We start from the raw sequence: 16,457 nt of genomic DNA, 5'->3' as shown, positions 1-16,457 counted from the left end.
CTGGGGTTCCCTCGTGTGAGTGGATTAGCTACCGGCCGGAGCGCCACCCACACTCGAGGTTGAGCCTGAACCTATCCGGATCCAACAACAGGAAGAACATCTCTGTAAGGATCGCCATCTAAAGCAGAATTAACCACTTGGAACCTTATCCACAGATCGCCACTTGATACAGGTAATCACTTGTAGCCTCATTAATGACAACGCTTACTTGTTACATAGATTACCATCTGAAGCAGGTCAGCGACGCTTCTCTGACATACAAACCAAATCACCCCCAACCCATATAGGCATCCAGATCTGCGCTAGTCCCTACTCTGACTTCATATCCTGAAATCAGACCTTGATGACATCTAAAAAAGCCTTCACAGTTCTGGAACAACATCCTATGGACAGATAAGACCAATATCAACTTGTACCAGAGTGATGGGAAGAGAAGAGTATGGAGAAGGAAAGGAACTGCTCATGATTCTAAGCATACCACCTCATCAGTGAAGCATGGTGGTGGTAGTGTCATGGCGTGGGCATGTATGGAACTGGTTCTTTTGTATTTATTGATAATGTGACTGCTGACAAAAGCAGCAGGATGAATTCTGAAGTGTTCCTGGCAATATTATCTGCTCATATTCAGCCAAATGCTTCAGAACTCATTGGACTGCGCTTCACAGTGCAGATGGACAATGACCCAAAGCATACTGCAAAAGCAACCAAAGAGTTTTTTAAGGGAAAGAAGTGGAATGGTATGCAATGGCCAAGTCAATCACGTGACATGAATCCGATTGAGCATGCATTTCACTTGTTGAAGATAAAACTGAAGAGAAAATGCCCCAAGAACAAGCAGGAACGGAAGACAGTTGCAGTAGAGGCCTGGCAGAGCATCACCAGGAATGAAACCCAGAGTCTGGTGATATCTATGCTTTCCAGACTTCAGGCTGTAATTGATTGCAAAGAATTTGCAACCAAGTATTAAAAAGTGAAAGTTTGATTTACAATTATTATTCTATCCCATTACTTTTGGTCGCTTAACAAGTGGGAGGCACATATACAAACTGTTGTAATTCCTACACCTCAAATTAAAGCTGACAGTCTGCAGTTAAAGCACATCTTGTTCGTTTCATTTCAAATCCATTGAGGTGGTGTATAGAGCCCAAAATGTTAGAATTGTGTCTATGTCCCAATATTTATGGACCTGACTGTATAACTGCATAGTTGAACGGCAAATATATTTTACTTTTGCCACTAATGCATGCCACAAAAGGCTTTATAACATAACTGCACCACTGAACCGCAAATATATTTTACTTTTGCCACTAATACACGCCACAAAAGGCTTTAGAACATATAACTGCACCACTGAATGTCAAATATATATATTTTTTGCCAATAATACACGCCAATAAGGGCTGTAATTTTAGCACTTCACCATATAACGGCTAATAAGCCCTTTTTTCCCCACTAATGCAAGCCAAAAAATGCTTTAGAACATATAATTGCACCGCACAAGGGCAAATAAGACATAGAAATATTTCCTTGTAATAAAACCTGTTAATGGCTATATCAAACAGCACTTACACCCCAATAACAAGAACGGTTTGCTGGAATTACAGAGCTGTATAATGGCAATGTGGATGCACAGTCAATGCAGCAAGGTGTAATAGGATTGTTCCGATTACCCAGGCTGTCACCTCCCCGACTGAACCCTGTTCAACTTAAATGCTGTGGAATGATTCCTCCCTATCCTTTCCCTACACCTTGAATAATCTTTCCCTTCACTTTTAAATCATTTTTTAGCACAATTTAATTTTTTCTAGCACTGTCCCTAGCGCCTGCTAATATCTCTCCCTGCACTAAGTACACTGGAAAATGGCAGAATCCAAAATGGCTGAGGCTATTTATAGGGCTGTGACATCACAGGGCTGGCTGGCAGCTGATTGGCTGCATGCATGGCATTATGGGTGATCCCGCCTTCCCAGAGTTCCTTGCTCCATGTCCTCACACATGCAGCAGCCAATTTAGGAAAAAAAATGCGATTCGTTAGCAAGAAGCGTGAGGAAATTCAGCTTTGGTGCGAATCCAATTTTTCCTGAAAATAGGAACTAATTCTACTTCGACAGCTTCGATTCGCTCATCAAATGAATTTAGTTTCAAGGTCTGAAGGAAGTTAGGCATTCCCCAAGGGTTGGTGACTTTGATAGAAAATTGCTGCAGATGTTATCGGTAGTGTTGATCGAGCATGCTCAGCCGAGTGGCGGTACAGCATGTGCTCGAGTGCAATGCTCAAGGCCAAGCAGCCAATAAATGTGCAGGGAGGTACTGGAACGCACTGTAATACCGTAGCCATGTTGGCTACTGGCATTACAGTGATTGGCTGGCCGGAACGCATCATTGGGTGCTATAAAGCACCCGATGACACGTGTTCAGCTCAGTCTTAGTCAGGGAGAGCTGAGCATAGGAAGGGACAGACAGTGTAGGGCGTGTTATTGGAAGTTTTTTTTAAAAAAACTTTTCAGAGACCCAAAAGTCCTTTTAAGGACTATTGTGTGTGACAGCAGCAATATATGTTTGTAGCGCAACCTGCGCTAAATTGCTCAGTCTTAGGGAGAGCTGTGCATAGGAAGGGACAGACAGTGTAGGGAGTGTTATTGGAAGATTTTTATTAGAAAAACTTTTCAGAGGCCCAAAAAGTCCTTTTAAAGGACTATTGTGTGTGACAGCAGCAATATATATTTTTAGTGCATCCTGCACTAAATAGCGTCTAATAGGCCGCCGCGGACAGTTAAATTATCCGCGCCACACCTCCAGTGTAAAGTGTGCGCATCCCTAAAATATCAGTGACATCCAGTGTACTTTTTCCATAGACGGTGTCTGCTGCGGACAGCTAAATTATCCGCGACACATCTCCTGTGTAAAGTGTGCGCATCCCTAAAATATCAGTGACATCCAGTGTACTTTTTCCGTAGACCGTGTCTGCTGCGGACAGCTAAATTATCCGCGACACATCTCCTGTGTAAAGTGTGCGCATCCCTAAAATATCAGTGACATCCAGTGTACTTTTTCCGTAGACGGTGTCCGCTGCGGACAGTTAAATTATCCGTGCCACATCTCCTGTGTAAAGTGTGCGCATTCCTAAAATATAAGTGACACCCAGTGTATTTTTTCTGTAGACGGTGTCCGCTGCAGACAGTGACATTAGCTGCTCTACATCTCCAGGGTAAAGTGTGGGCATCCAAAAAATATCTGACATCCAGTGTACTTTTTCCGTAGACGGTGTCCACTGTGGACAGTGACATTAGCTGCACCATATCTCCAGTGTAAAGTGTACCCATCCAAAAAATATCTGTGACATACAGTGTACTTTTTCAATAGATGGTGTCCGCTTCTGACAGTGACATAACCAGTGCCACATCTGCAGTGTATCATGTGCGCTTCACAAATGTAATTGTGACATACAGTGTACTTTTTCCGTAAACGGCGTCCACTTCTGACAGTGACCTTACCAGAGCGACATCTGCAGTGTAACATGTGCACTTCAAACATTTATCTGTGACATACAGTGTACTTTTTCCGTAGACGGTGTCCGCTTCTGACAGTGACCTTACCAGGGCCACATCTCCAGTGTAAAATGTGCGCTTCAAAAATTTATCTGTGACATACAGTGTACTTTTTTGCGTAGACGCTGCGGACAGTGACATTACCAGTTGTACCTCTCCTGTAAAATATTTCCTCATCCCAAACACCTGTGACATTTCCAGCAATTATTCATTAACCGCTGGTGACAGCATTGACATTATCTGCGGGATATCGCCTGTGTGACGTTTCCACATCCAAAATACCTTTTTAAATTTGTTTGCGCATACACTTCCAAATTCTAAGCTACTGTACGTGTGACAGACTTTCAATCACATATAACATATAATATGAAGAAGGCAAGCTGTAAGGGAAAAAACAATCATCCACGATACCTAGTTTCATGTCCCAGATTGTAAGGCGTCGCAGGACACCACTCTTGAAGTCAGACTAGTGCGACCAGGTGGTTGGTTGGATTGCAGTAGATAATGCTTTCAGTCGCTTAAGCACCACCCTGTCTTCCACCAAGTCCAGTCTCAGTAACCAGGAGTCTGCTCAACCCAATCCTCACCCTGATCCTCCTTCCTCCCACCATGGAGAGTCTGGGCAAACAAGTGATCCCACACTCTGATATTCCGAGGCGCTCTTTTCAGCGCTATTCCTTGATTTGGCCCTCTCACAAAGCACTCTTGAAGAGGGAAAAATCTTGTGCCCTGATTCCCAAACTCTTGAGCATCCACAATCACAAGAAAATGACGGTGGGGAACTGCAATTACTATTTAATGAGGTGGATGATGATGAGACACAGTTGCCAATAACTCAACGGCAATTACTCTCTCAACAGGTTGATGAAGTCGATGAGACACAGTTGTCAATCACTGAGGTAGTGGTTAGGTCAACAAGTCAGGAGGATTAGCAGAGTGAGGAAGTGGAAGAGGAGGTGGTGGACGATGAAGTCACTGACCCAACCTGGTAAAGTGGAAAGCCGAGCAAGGACAGCAGTACAGAGGGGGAGGGATCTGCTGCACCGCAACAGGCTGGAAGAGGAGTTGGGGTGGCAAAATGGAGAAGGCAGGCCACACCAAACAGGCCCGCAACTGTTCCCTGGAGCACACCCTTGCAGAAATCTCCCTTGGTGTCCCGCAGTCTGCCACTTTTTTTTAGGAAAGTGCGGACGACAAATGAATTGTAATTTGCAACCTGTGCCATACAAAATTGAGCAGGGGCGTGAACACTAGCAACCTCATCACCACCAGCATGATCCGCCACATGGCATAAAAGCACCGTAATAGGTGGGCCGAACGCCTGGGTCCACAATCTGTGTCTGTGGGTCACACCACTGCCTCCTCTTCCCCTGTGTTATGTGCTGGCCAAGCCCCTGTCGAAGGCGCAGACCCGGATGCCTCCCTCACTGCACCTGGACTTTCACAAGCACCATCAGCGACCACATCCAATTCCATGTCCCAGCACAGTGTACAAATTTCCTTATCCCAGGCATTTGAATGCAAGCGCAAATACCCAGCCACCCACCCACAGACCATAGCACTAAATGCACACCTTTCCAAATTACTGGTCCTGGAAATGTTGCCCTTTAGGCTTGTGGACACTGAGACCTTCCTCAGCCTGATGTTGGCGGCCGTCCCACGTTACAGTCCCCAGCCGCCAATATTTTCAAAGGTGTGCCATGCCTGCCTTACACCAACAAATGTCCCATAACATCACATGTGCTCTGACCAACGCAGTTACTGGGAAGGTCTACTTAACCACGGACACATGGACAAGTGTATTCGGCCAGGGACGCTACATTTCCCTGACCGCACATTGGGTGAATGTTGTGGAGGCCGGGAGCGAGTCATACCCTGGGATGGCACAGGTGCTACCGACGCCAAGAATTGTGGGTCCTATGTCGATCAGGGTTTACGCCAGAACCTACATTAGTGGCTCCAACCCAGACTTCTCCTAATCCGCCTCCTCCTCCACTTCCATCTCCGAATTATCCGCGTGCAGCACCAGTCAGTCATCAATCGATAGCTAAAAAGCACTGCAGTGGGGTAGCGGCAACAGGCAGTGCTGATGCTGATATGCTTAGGGCACATACAGCACACCACTTCAGAGCTGTGGCAGGGGATAAGAGACCAGACAGAGCTGTGGCTCTTGCCACTCATCCTAGAACCAGGCATGGTTGTGTCTGATAATGGCTGTAACTTGGTGGCAGCTTTGGAGCTCGGCAAGCTCAGACACATCCCATGCCTAGCCTACGTGTTCAACCTTGTGGTACAGCGGTTTCTCAAAACCTACCCCAATCTACCTGAGCTGCTGGTGAAGGTGCACTGTGTGTGACACTTCAGCAGGTCTGTCAACATTGCAGCAGCGCTTTAACTTGCCAGCTCACCGTCTGTTGTGCAACATGCGCACGTGCAGGAACTCGACGTATCACATGTTGGCCAGGCTTTTTGAGCAGCAGAGGGCAGTAGTGGAATACCAGCTGCAACATGGGTGTCACCTTTCCAGTCAGCTTCCGCTATTCACAAGCGAGGAGTGGGCATGGATGTCTGACCTCTGTGTGGTTTTAAGAAACTTTGAGGAATCAACACAGATGGTGAGCGGCGATAATGCTATTATCAGCGTAACCATCCCACTTCATTGTCTACTCAAACGCTCGCTGCTTACAATTAAGGATGACGCTTTGCATGTGGAAGAGGTGAAAAAGGGGGAATACATTAACCAGGGTGATAGCCAGACTAAATTGGACGATGAAGAGGAGGAGCAGCAGGAGACGGTTGACTCCGCTACAGAGGGTAGTACCCATGGAAGTTTAATTCCATCTGTTCTGCATGGGTGGGCAGAAGAGGAGGAAGAGGTTAAGTGATCCTCCTGATGACGACAGCTAAGTCTTGCCTGTTGGTACTCTGGCACACATGGCTGACTTCATGTTAGGCTGCCTTTCCGGCAACCAGCGCATTATACGCATTTTAGACAACATGGATTACTGGTTGTTCACCCTTCTCGACCCCCACTAGAAAGAGAAGTTCTAATCTCTCATTCCTCTGGGGGAGAGGACGGTGCAATACCAGAAGATCCTTGTTTAAAAATTGCTCCAAAAATTTCCATCTGACAACGCTGGCAGCAGAGTCCGTACTTCCTTGGCTAAGTGAGGAGGAGAGACAAGGGGAACACACAGCAGTTCCAAGTGTCACAAGAAGGGAAAAATGTTGGAAGATAGTGTAGGAGTACCTAGCAGACCGTGTCAGCATCCTCAATGATCCCTCAGTGCCTTACAACTACTGGGTGTCCAAGATGGACACGTGGCATGAACTGGCGCTCTCCACCTTGGAGGTGCTGGCCTGCCCTGCCGCCAGCGTTTTGTCTGAGCAGGTATTTAGTGCTGCTGGGGGCGTTATAACAGATAAGCGTATCCACCTGTCAACTGAAAATGCTGACAGGATGACGCATTTAAAAATGAACAAGGCCTGGATTGACCATCACTTCTCGACTTCACCAGAGGAAAGCTGATGAACGTAAAGGCACTTTAAATGTGTTTTTTATAATGTAGTGAATGCACTGTATATGGTTGAATCTTCCTTTTCTCATCCTCCTCCTCCTCTTCCATCATATCAACATGCTTATTCGTTGCATGTAATGCCCTCCCATGTATGCCATTCGCATATAATGTTTTACAGTGTCAGCTCAGCTGCAGGCCCTTGTATATAATTTTTTAGAGGGTCAGCTCACCAGCAGGCCCTCAACTACAATGTTTTACAGGGTTAGCTCACCAGCAGGCCCTTGCATATAATTTTTTAGAGGGTCAGCTCACCAGCAGGCCCTCACATATAATGTTTTACAGGGTCAGCTCACCAGCAGGCCCTCACCTACAATGCTTTACAGGGTCAGCTCACCTGCAGGCCCTCGCATATAATTTTTTTGAGGGTCAGCTCACCAGCAAGGCCTTGCATATAATGTTTCACAGGGTCAGCTCACGAGCAGGCCAGCCTCTGATGTGCACGGCACACGTGAGCTATAAGCATTAGCAATGCGCCGCACAGACAGAAGAAGGAGCTCCTGGCGGCCACGGTACATAGTATAATGCTGCTCACTGACATACCATAGCAGCCAGGACTTCAGTAGCGTCCCGGCTGCCATGGTAACCGATCGGAGCCCCAGCATTACACTGCTGGGACTCCGATCGGAACTGCTGCTCCGTGGTCATATCGCAGTCCGGCGATATAGGCGATATGCACAAAATCCATATTGTGGCACAAATTTATATTGCATATCGCCTATATCGCCTATACCGCCCACCCCTACTTCCGGCTTCATTCAGAGTGTTATATCCAGCACCGGTGGCCACTGAAAATAGCTGATCAGTAGGGGTTCCAGGTGTCAGAACCCTGCTAATCTGATATCAATGACCTACCTTGAGCATAGGTCATCAATATCTGAAGCCCGGAAAACTCCCTTGAATGTGGCATTGTCATAGGATGCCACCTTTGCCACAAGACAGAAGTAGAAGTGAGTATAAAACAGAATAGCCACAAATCAATAGACCCTGGGAACTAACAAGTTGGATCTGTCAAGTGCTGAAATACATGATGAATAAATATACTACCAGAAAATAAAAATAAAACACCTGGAAAACAATGCAATTGAGCTGAGATTGACAAAGTATTAACTGCTAGTGGTGCTAGGACATTGATCCCACAACCAAGGTGATGCACATTTTATTTATAATTTTGTAGCAGCTTATATAATACTGGGTGGCATCTCCTCTTTCAGCAATACAGGTTGGCACTGTGGCATGGTAACAGTCATGCAGATGTTGGATATTCTCGTATGGTATATCATTCAAAGCTCTTTCAACTTGGACCAAAAGTTCTGCCATGGTCCAGTCACCAACATTCTTGATAGGGGAGAGATCTGCCAATTGAGTTGGACAAGGGAGCTGCTTGATACCCAGAGGAGCACATCGTGTAGTGCAGGCAGTAAGCAGATGTGTGTTATCTTTTTGGAACACCAGAGGACTGGTTCCTCAATGTCCTGGACATACTGAAAGCTGGTCAATTTTCCCTCCATGAACTCAAGGAATGGCCAGAACAGGACAGACACGGCCATGGTAGCTAATAGGACCCCACACCATGACACCTGGTGTTGGTCCTGTTTGTCTACCCACTAAGTATGATGGCAGAAGGTGCCCTCTAGCCCTCCTGCAAACTCTGATGCAGTCATCATTAGTACAAAGGCAGAACCTGGTTTCACTGAACTATGTTGTTTGCCATTGATAGCCACATCAGGGTTCCCTTCCTAGGAGGGCTGGATAGTGCCTACTGCCATCAGCTATATACAACTACCTCACGAGCAATTGAATAAATGGAGAAAAATAACTGATGGTTACTAAAGTCTGACAGTCAGAACGGCTTTGCTACAGTCTTATGGTCAGAACGGATTTGATTTTATGTCAACTTGTCCATGACCCTTCCGTTTCTTCCCTAAACTTAGTAAGGCTAGTTTCATACTAGCGTTTGGAGATCCAGTAGACTGTTCCAGCTGGAAGCTACAAACCGGATTCCCAAAAAGTTGGGACACTAAACTAATTGTGAATAAAAACTGAATGCAATGATGTGGAGATGGCAAATGTCAATATTTTATTTGTAATAGAACGTAGATGACAGATCAAACGTTTAATCCGAGTAAATGTATCATTTTAAAGGAAAAATACATTGATTCAAATCATTTTAAAGGAAAAATACGTTGATCCCCAAAAAGTTGGGACAAGTAGCAATAAGAGGCTGGAAAAAGTAAATTTGAGCATAACGAAGAGCTGGAAGACCAATTAATACTAATTAGGTCAATTGGCAACATGATTGGGTATAAAAAGAGCTTCTCAGAGTGGCAGTGTCTCTCAGAAGCCAAGATGGGTAGAGGATCACCAGATCCCACAATGTTGCGCAGAAAGATAGTGGAGCAATATCAGAAAGGTGTTACCCAGCGAAAAATTGCAAAGACTTTGCATCTATCATCATCAACTGTGCATAACATCATCCGAAGATTCAGTGAATCTGGAACAATCTCTGTGCGTAAGGGTCAAGGCCGTAAAACCATACTGGATGCCGTGATCTCCGGACCCTTAAACGACACTGCACCACAAACAGGAATGCTACTGTAAAGGAAATCACAGAATGGGTTCAGGAATACTTCCAGAAACCATTGTCAGTGAACACAATCCACCAAGCCATCCGCCGTTGCCAGCTGAAACTCTACAATTCAAAGAACAAGCCATTTCTAAGCAAGATCCACAAGCTCAGGCGTTTTCACTGGGCCAGGGATCATTTAAAATGGAGTGTGGCAAAATGGAAGACTGTTCTGTGGTCAGACGAGTCAAGATTCGAAGTTCTTTTTGGAAATCTGGGACTCCATGTCATCCGGACCAAAGAGGACAAGGACAACCCAAGTTGTTATCAATGCTCAGTTCAGAAGCCTGCATCTCTGATGGTATGGGGTTGCATGATTGCGTGTGGCATGGGCAGCTTGCATGTCTGGAAAGGCACCATCAATGCAGAAAAATATATTCAGGTTCTAGAACAACATATGCTCCCATCCAGACGATATCTCTTTCAGGAAGACCCTGCATTTTTCAACATCATTGCTGCATAGGAGAAGGATCCGGGTACTGAAATGGCCAGTCTGCAGTCCAGATCTTTCACCTATAGAGAACATTTGGCGCATCATAAAGAGGAAGGTGCAACAAAGAAGGCCCAAGACGATTGAACAGTTAGAGGCCTGTATTAGACAAGAATGGGAGAGCATTCCTATTTCTAAACTTGAGAAACTGGTCTCCTCGGTCCTCAGACGTCTGTTGAGTGTTGTAAGAAGAAGGGGAGATGCCACACAGTGGTGAAACTGGCCTTGTCCCAACTTTTTGGGGATTTGTTGACACCATGAAATTCTGATTCAACATATTTTTCCCTTAAAATGGTTCATTTTTTCAGTTTAAACTTTTGTTCTGTGATTTATGTTCTATTCTGAATAAAATATTAGAAGTTGGCACCTCCACATCATTGCATTCAGTTTTTATTCACGATTTGTATAGTGTCCCAACTTTTTTGGAATCCGGTTTGTACATGCATGCCATCCGGCCCCATTATAGCTAACGGGGCCGGACAGCAGTCAAATAGCTCCCGGCAATGCCAGATCCAGAGAGACTCAGAAGGCTGTTCCCTGCCTGAACAGTCTGCCAGATCTCCCAAACGCTAGTGTGAAACTAGCCTAAATTATATAGAGAGATTTTACCTGTTTTCCTCAAATCAATTCAAGATTATTGAAACTTCCATTGATAGAAAATAGTATGTAAACCTACGCCCTTTTATGAAATAATACTGAAAAATGTTGGTAAAATGTCACTGACAATTCGAGTAATGATGATTTCATTTATATGCACCTTTGCAATTTTGGCTACACATTACTCATTTTTTCTCAGTATCACTCCAATACCAAATGGAATATGCTAATTGGTCACATACCCATTTTTCATGACCCACTGGGCTCATTGACATGCCTTAGGCACTAGTGTCAGTCCTTCTACTTTTCTGTGCAGTACACACCTTTTATGCTAATTACCCACTGATGATAAATAACCCACTATGCCTGCTTCTCCTGCCCCACCTAGGACAACTTTTCACAAGTGTATTTGAAGAACCAGAGAGGTTCATGTAAGTTACACGTGAAATAAATGAATATTGCACAATTTGTCCACATTTAATGTTTTTATTAATTTGTCTTACACACATTGTCAGTTTTCACAGATATTCTAACACACTTATATGAGTTGACCTCATTTTTGTTATTTAAGATTATTCATATATCAGAGAACAAGAGGCCAAATGGCATATTTGCGAATGAAAGAGAAAGAACAATCTAAAATAATCTTTAACCAATTTCTCGGGAAGGATCAAGGAAAATAATTTTCATGCCGCCTACTGCTTCAACTATTCAAACATTTGTTACATTTTAATATCATTAAATGGTATCATAGAAGTAACATTTACATTGATTTTAGGTTTTGATCAATATAATAACACTGGTGCTCTTAACTTGGATATTGATTCAGCTCTCTAAACACTTGACTTGATACATCTTCTCTATTGACACAATCAGATTTATATTGTGCGTTTCAATTAGTATACATGGAAAGATTTAATGACTTTCCTGTTTGCCAAAAACATTTTATTGTTGTTCCCATGAATATGTTATCATTCTTGATCAAAGTTCTCAAGGGTAATCCCACTGGTGTAAGCTGAGATTTGTATATACACCATTTACCATTACTTAATATACAATCTTCTCGTTTCATTTAGCTTGTCTTTCATTTAGCTAGTGTGTGGCCTCACAAGATTGTAGTTTATCTAAATTATTTTAGCTGCTATCACAATAAAAGAAAATTGCATTGCTCTTATTTTTGTGCTCTGTATTATATATGACAAAATGCACACTCGTGTAATCTTCTGTGCTCTGTAATTTAATGTATAGCATTATCGGGGTCAAAAGTGTCACTAATTACAGGAGAGAATTGTGGGACTTTGGACTGTGGGGATAAATGTAGCTTATGAAAAACAGTATGGCACACAGAGAGAACCCAAATGTTGCAACTTACTTCTATATATTATTGATTAAAAATTAATTAATTTTTAAAATAGTAGTTCAGTTCACTGCCCTGATCATGTATCTAACTACCCTGGCCGAGGCCGAGGCACTTCTTGGAGCTTACCTCTCGTACCCTGTACTCATGATAAATGCTCTGCCAACTCATCCACTGATGTAGGCTGTCAACTTATACAAGCTCAGAAAATAAGTGAGTAAACTTCCAATTTTTGGAGTTTTACAACCATCTTTTCTTTAAATGTGAAATATAAAATTATCATTTTTTTTAATCTCTATATGGCCAGGTAATGAACCAATGGATTTTAACATTTATTTTGCTTCTATTATAGCCCTTTGTGTATAGGTTAGGTATCCAGTTATACAATTGCTGTCATGATATGAAGGAGATTCTCATCAGAGCAACCCTTTTTTTTTAATTGAAGCTGGCCTGACAATCAGATGATTGCTTTAAGTCTCGCCTCTGAACCCCTAGCTAAGGGCTCATACACGAACATGTGCAGACCGGGCCCATGTTGTGGACAGCAAATCGCAGTCCACAATGCATGAGCACCAACTGTGTGCCCACCGTCTACAGACGCAACCCATTTTCTTGAAACTTCACAATGACAAAAAAGTAGTGCATGCGAAGGTACAGACAGAAAAATCTGTAATGTTTCCATGGACTTCAAATCTGTGTCTCCATCCTGTACCACACTGTATCATCGGGATTGCAGAATCATTCAAACGAATACAGTCATACGGTGTGCACATGGCCGGTGCCCGTGTATTAAGGACCCACTGATTGCGGGCCGCAATATGGGCATGGCCGGGCAGCGGCCGTGTGCATGACCCTTAAAAGTTGTTTTGATCATATCTTTTAAGCAAATGGCCATCTGATCATAGAAATCCGAATTTGTAGAGAGTGGAAAATTGGATATTTTCTTGCATATGCTCTATGATAAATAACAGCCCCGAGAAGATCAAGTAATATATATTTCATACAAAAAGGAAGATGCCTTCTCAGAAGTAAGCACCAATATTTACGTCTGGGCAAAAAGTTAGTATTAACATTTCCTTAGGAAAGAAACAACTTAATGTTCATGTTTGAACACTACAGTATTTTACAGTTTATATATAATTGACTAAAAACTCTACCAAGAATTATTGATGTTTAATGAGAACATTGCCCATTAAAGATATTTAGCTGTAAAAGAAAATTGTAGTGGCAGTGATGTTGTGAAATATGTCAATAAAATGTCCCATTAATGGGATGACAGTGAATACCTCCCCCATACAACAAGGTAACAAGGAATTTGGTTGAAACTGTAGGAATATGCTAAATAAATAGTGTTGAGCAAAGCAAGTTCCGGATCCTAGATCTGAAGTCACTTCAGTGAAAACTTTGTTTGAATATCGTACGGAGATCCGTCTCCATACAACATTCAAATGTATGGGCTTTGGCGGGGTGTAATTCGTTATCTCCGAAGTGCTTGGTATCACAGCTGAGCCCCGTTCACTTCAAAACGGCTAAGCTGCTCCTAGGCCACGTGACTTATGAATGTGACATCACACGGCCTAGAAAAAGCTGGAAAAGGCCGCGGCGAGTGTTGCTGCCTTCTCAAACAGCTGATCGGCGGAGCCCCAATTGTGGGACCCCCACCGATCAGATACTGATGACCCATCCAGAGGTGTAAAACTCCCAGAAAACCCCTTTAGGCCCAATTTGCACGACCCTATTTTTGGTCCATTTTTTGTGAATCAGATGCGGACCCATTCACTTCAGCGGGTTCGCAAAAAATGCGGACAGCACACTATGTGTTGTCCACATCCGTTTGTCCGTTCCGCAGACACACAAAAAAAGATAGAACATGTCCTATTCTTGTCGGTTTGTGGACAAGAATAGGCATTGTTACAACAGGGCAACAAATAAACAGATGCAACCTGGACGTCACACGGACGTCATCCATTTGTAGACCGCAAAATACATACCGTCGTGTGAATGAACCCTTAAAGGGGTTGTCCAAGTTATATTTATAGATGACTTATCCTCAGGATAGGTCATCAATATCAGATCAGCTGGGGTCCGACACCCGACACCCCCGCCGATCAGCTGTTTGAAGAGAAGGCACGCGCCGTGCCAGCGCTGCCTTCTCTTCATTCTTTACCTGCTCGTCGTTGCATCTGCAGTGGTGAGCAGGTGTAATTCATTTCGCTTCTATATACTTGTATAGGAGCGATCCGTACCATTGAAATGAATGGGACGGCTTGGATGTAATTACACCTGCTCACAGCTGCAGATGCAAAGGCGAGAAGGTAAACAGTGAAGAGGAGGCAGTGCCTTCTCTTCAAACAGCTGATTGGCAGGGGTGCCGGGTGTCGGACCCCAGCCGATCTGATATTGATGACCTATCCTGAGGATAGGTCATCAATAAATATAACTTGGACAACCCCTTTAAGGTTAGAAGTATGGTTAGAGATAAAATCAATTTGACTTAAGTAATTATCAGCTGTAACTGCACATTACTGGCCACTAGAGCCCAGGTGATATGCTAATACATCCAGTGTAGGGATGAGCGAACTCGAACTGTATAGTTCGGGTTCGTACCGAATTTTGGGGTGTCCGTGACACGGACCCGAACCCGGACATTTTCGTAAAAGTCCGGGTTCGGGTTCGGTGTTCGTCGCTTTCTTGGCGCTTTTGTGACGCTTTCTTGGCGCTTTTTGAAAGGCTGCAAAGCAGCCAATCAACAAGCGTCATACTACTTGCCCCAAGAGGCCATCACAGCCATGCCTACTATTGGCATGGCTGTGATTGGCCAGAGCACCATGTGACCCAGCCTCTATTTAAGCTGGAGTCACATAGCGCCGCCCGTCACTCTGCTCTGATTAGCGTAGGGAGAGGTTGCGGCTGCGACAGTAGGGCGAGATTAGGCAGATTAACTCCTCCAAAGGACTTGATTAACTGATCGATCTGCAGCTGTGGATCATTGAGCTGCTGATCCTCAATTGCTCACTGTTTTTAGGCTGCACAGACCGTTTGTCAGTCTCATTTTTCTGGGGTGATCGGCGGCCATTTTGTGTCTTGTGGTGCGCCAGCACAAGCTGCGACCAAGTGCATTTAACCCTCAATGGTGTGGTTGTTTTTTGGCTAAAGCCTACATCAGGGTGAAGCTGTCACACCAAGTGCATTTAACCAGCAATAGTCTGTTCATTTTTTGGCCATATACAAAATCAGGGGCAAGCTGCGCCTGTCACCAAGTGCATTTAACCCTCAATGGTGTGGTTGTTTTTTGGCTAAAGCCTACATCAGGGTGAAGCTGTGACACCAAGTGCATTTAACCAGCAATAGTCTGTTCATTTTTTGGCCATATACAAAATCAGGGGCAAGCTGCGCCTGTCACCAAGTGCATTTAACCCTCAATGGTGTGGTTGTTTTTTGGCTAAAGCCTACATCAGGGTGAAGCTGTCACACCAAGTGCATTTAACCAGCAATAGTCTGTTCATTTTTTGGCCATATACAAAATCAGGGGCAAGCTGCGCCTGTCACCAAGTGCATTTAACCCTCAATGGTGTGGTTGTTTTTTGGCTAAAGCCTACATCAGGGTGAAGCTGTCACACCAAGTGCATTTAACCAGCAATAGTCTGTTTATTTTTTGGCCATATCCCAGTCTAATTCTGTCACTAAATCCATACCGGTCACCCAGCGCCTAAATACTAGGCCTCAAATTTATATCCAGCTAAATCTGTCCCTAGTGCTGTAGCTGGGCGAGTTATTTAGTGTCCGTTCAAGCACATTTCTTGTTCTGGGTTGAAATACAATTCCCAATTTAGCAATTTCATAATTTAGTGGTTCCTGCTATATCAGAGCTATTTGAAATCTATCCCAAAAAGGGTATATAATATTGAAGGTGCACATTGGGTCATTCAGAATAACTTCACACACACCCGCTACTGTGTATTTCCAAGTCTAATTCTGTCACTAAACCCATACCTGTCACCCAGCGCCTAAATACTAGGCCTCAAATTTAAATCCCTCTAAATCTCTCGTTACCGCTGTACTGTTGTTGCTGGGCAAGATATTTAGTGTCCGTCAAAGCACATTTTTTGTTCTGGGTTGAAGTACAATTCCCAATTTAGCAATTTCATAATTTAGTGGTTTCTGCTATATCAGAGCTATTTGAAATCTATCCCTAAAAGGGTATATAATATTGAAGGTGCACATTGGGTCATTCAGAATAACTTCACACACACGCTTCTGTGCA

This window comes from Bufo gargarizans, chromosome 5 (assembly GCF_014858855.1).
Source record: "Bufo gargarizans isolate SCDJY-AF-19 chromosome 5, ASM1485885v1, whole genome shotgun sequence".
Lineage (NCBI taxonomy): Eukaryota > Metazoa > Chordata > Amphibia > Anura > Bufonidae > Bufo > Bufo gargarizans.
The sequence above is the reverse complement of the archived record's forward strand: the minus strand, read 5'-3'. Positions refer to the sequence as shown.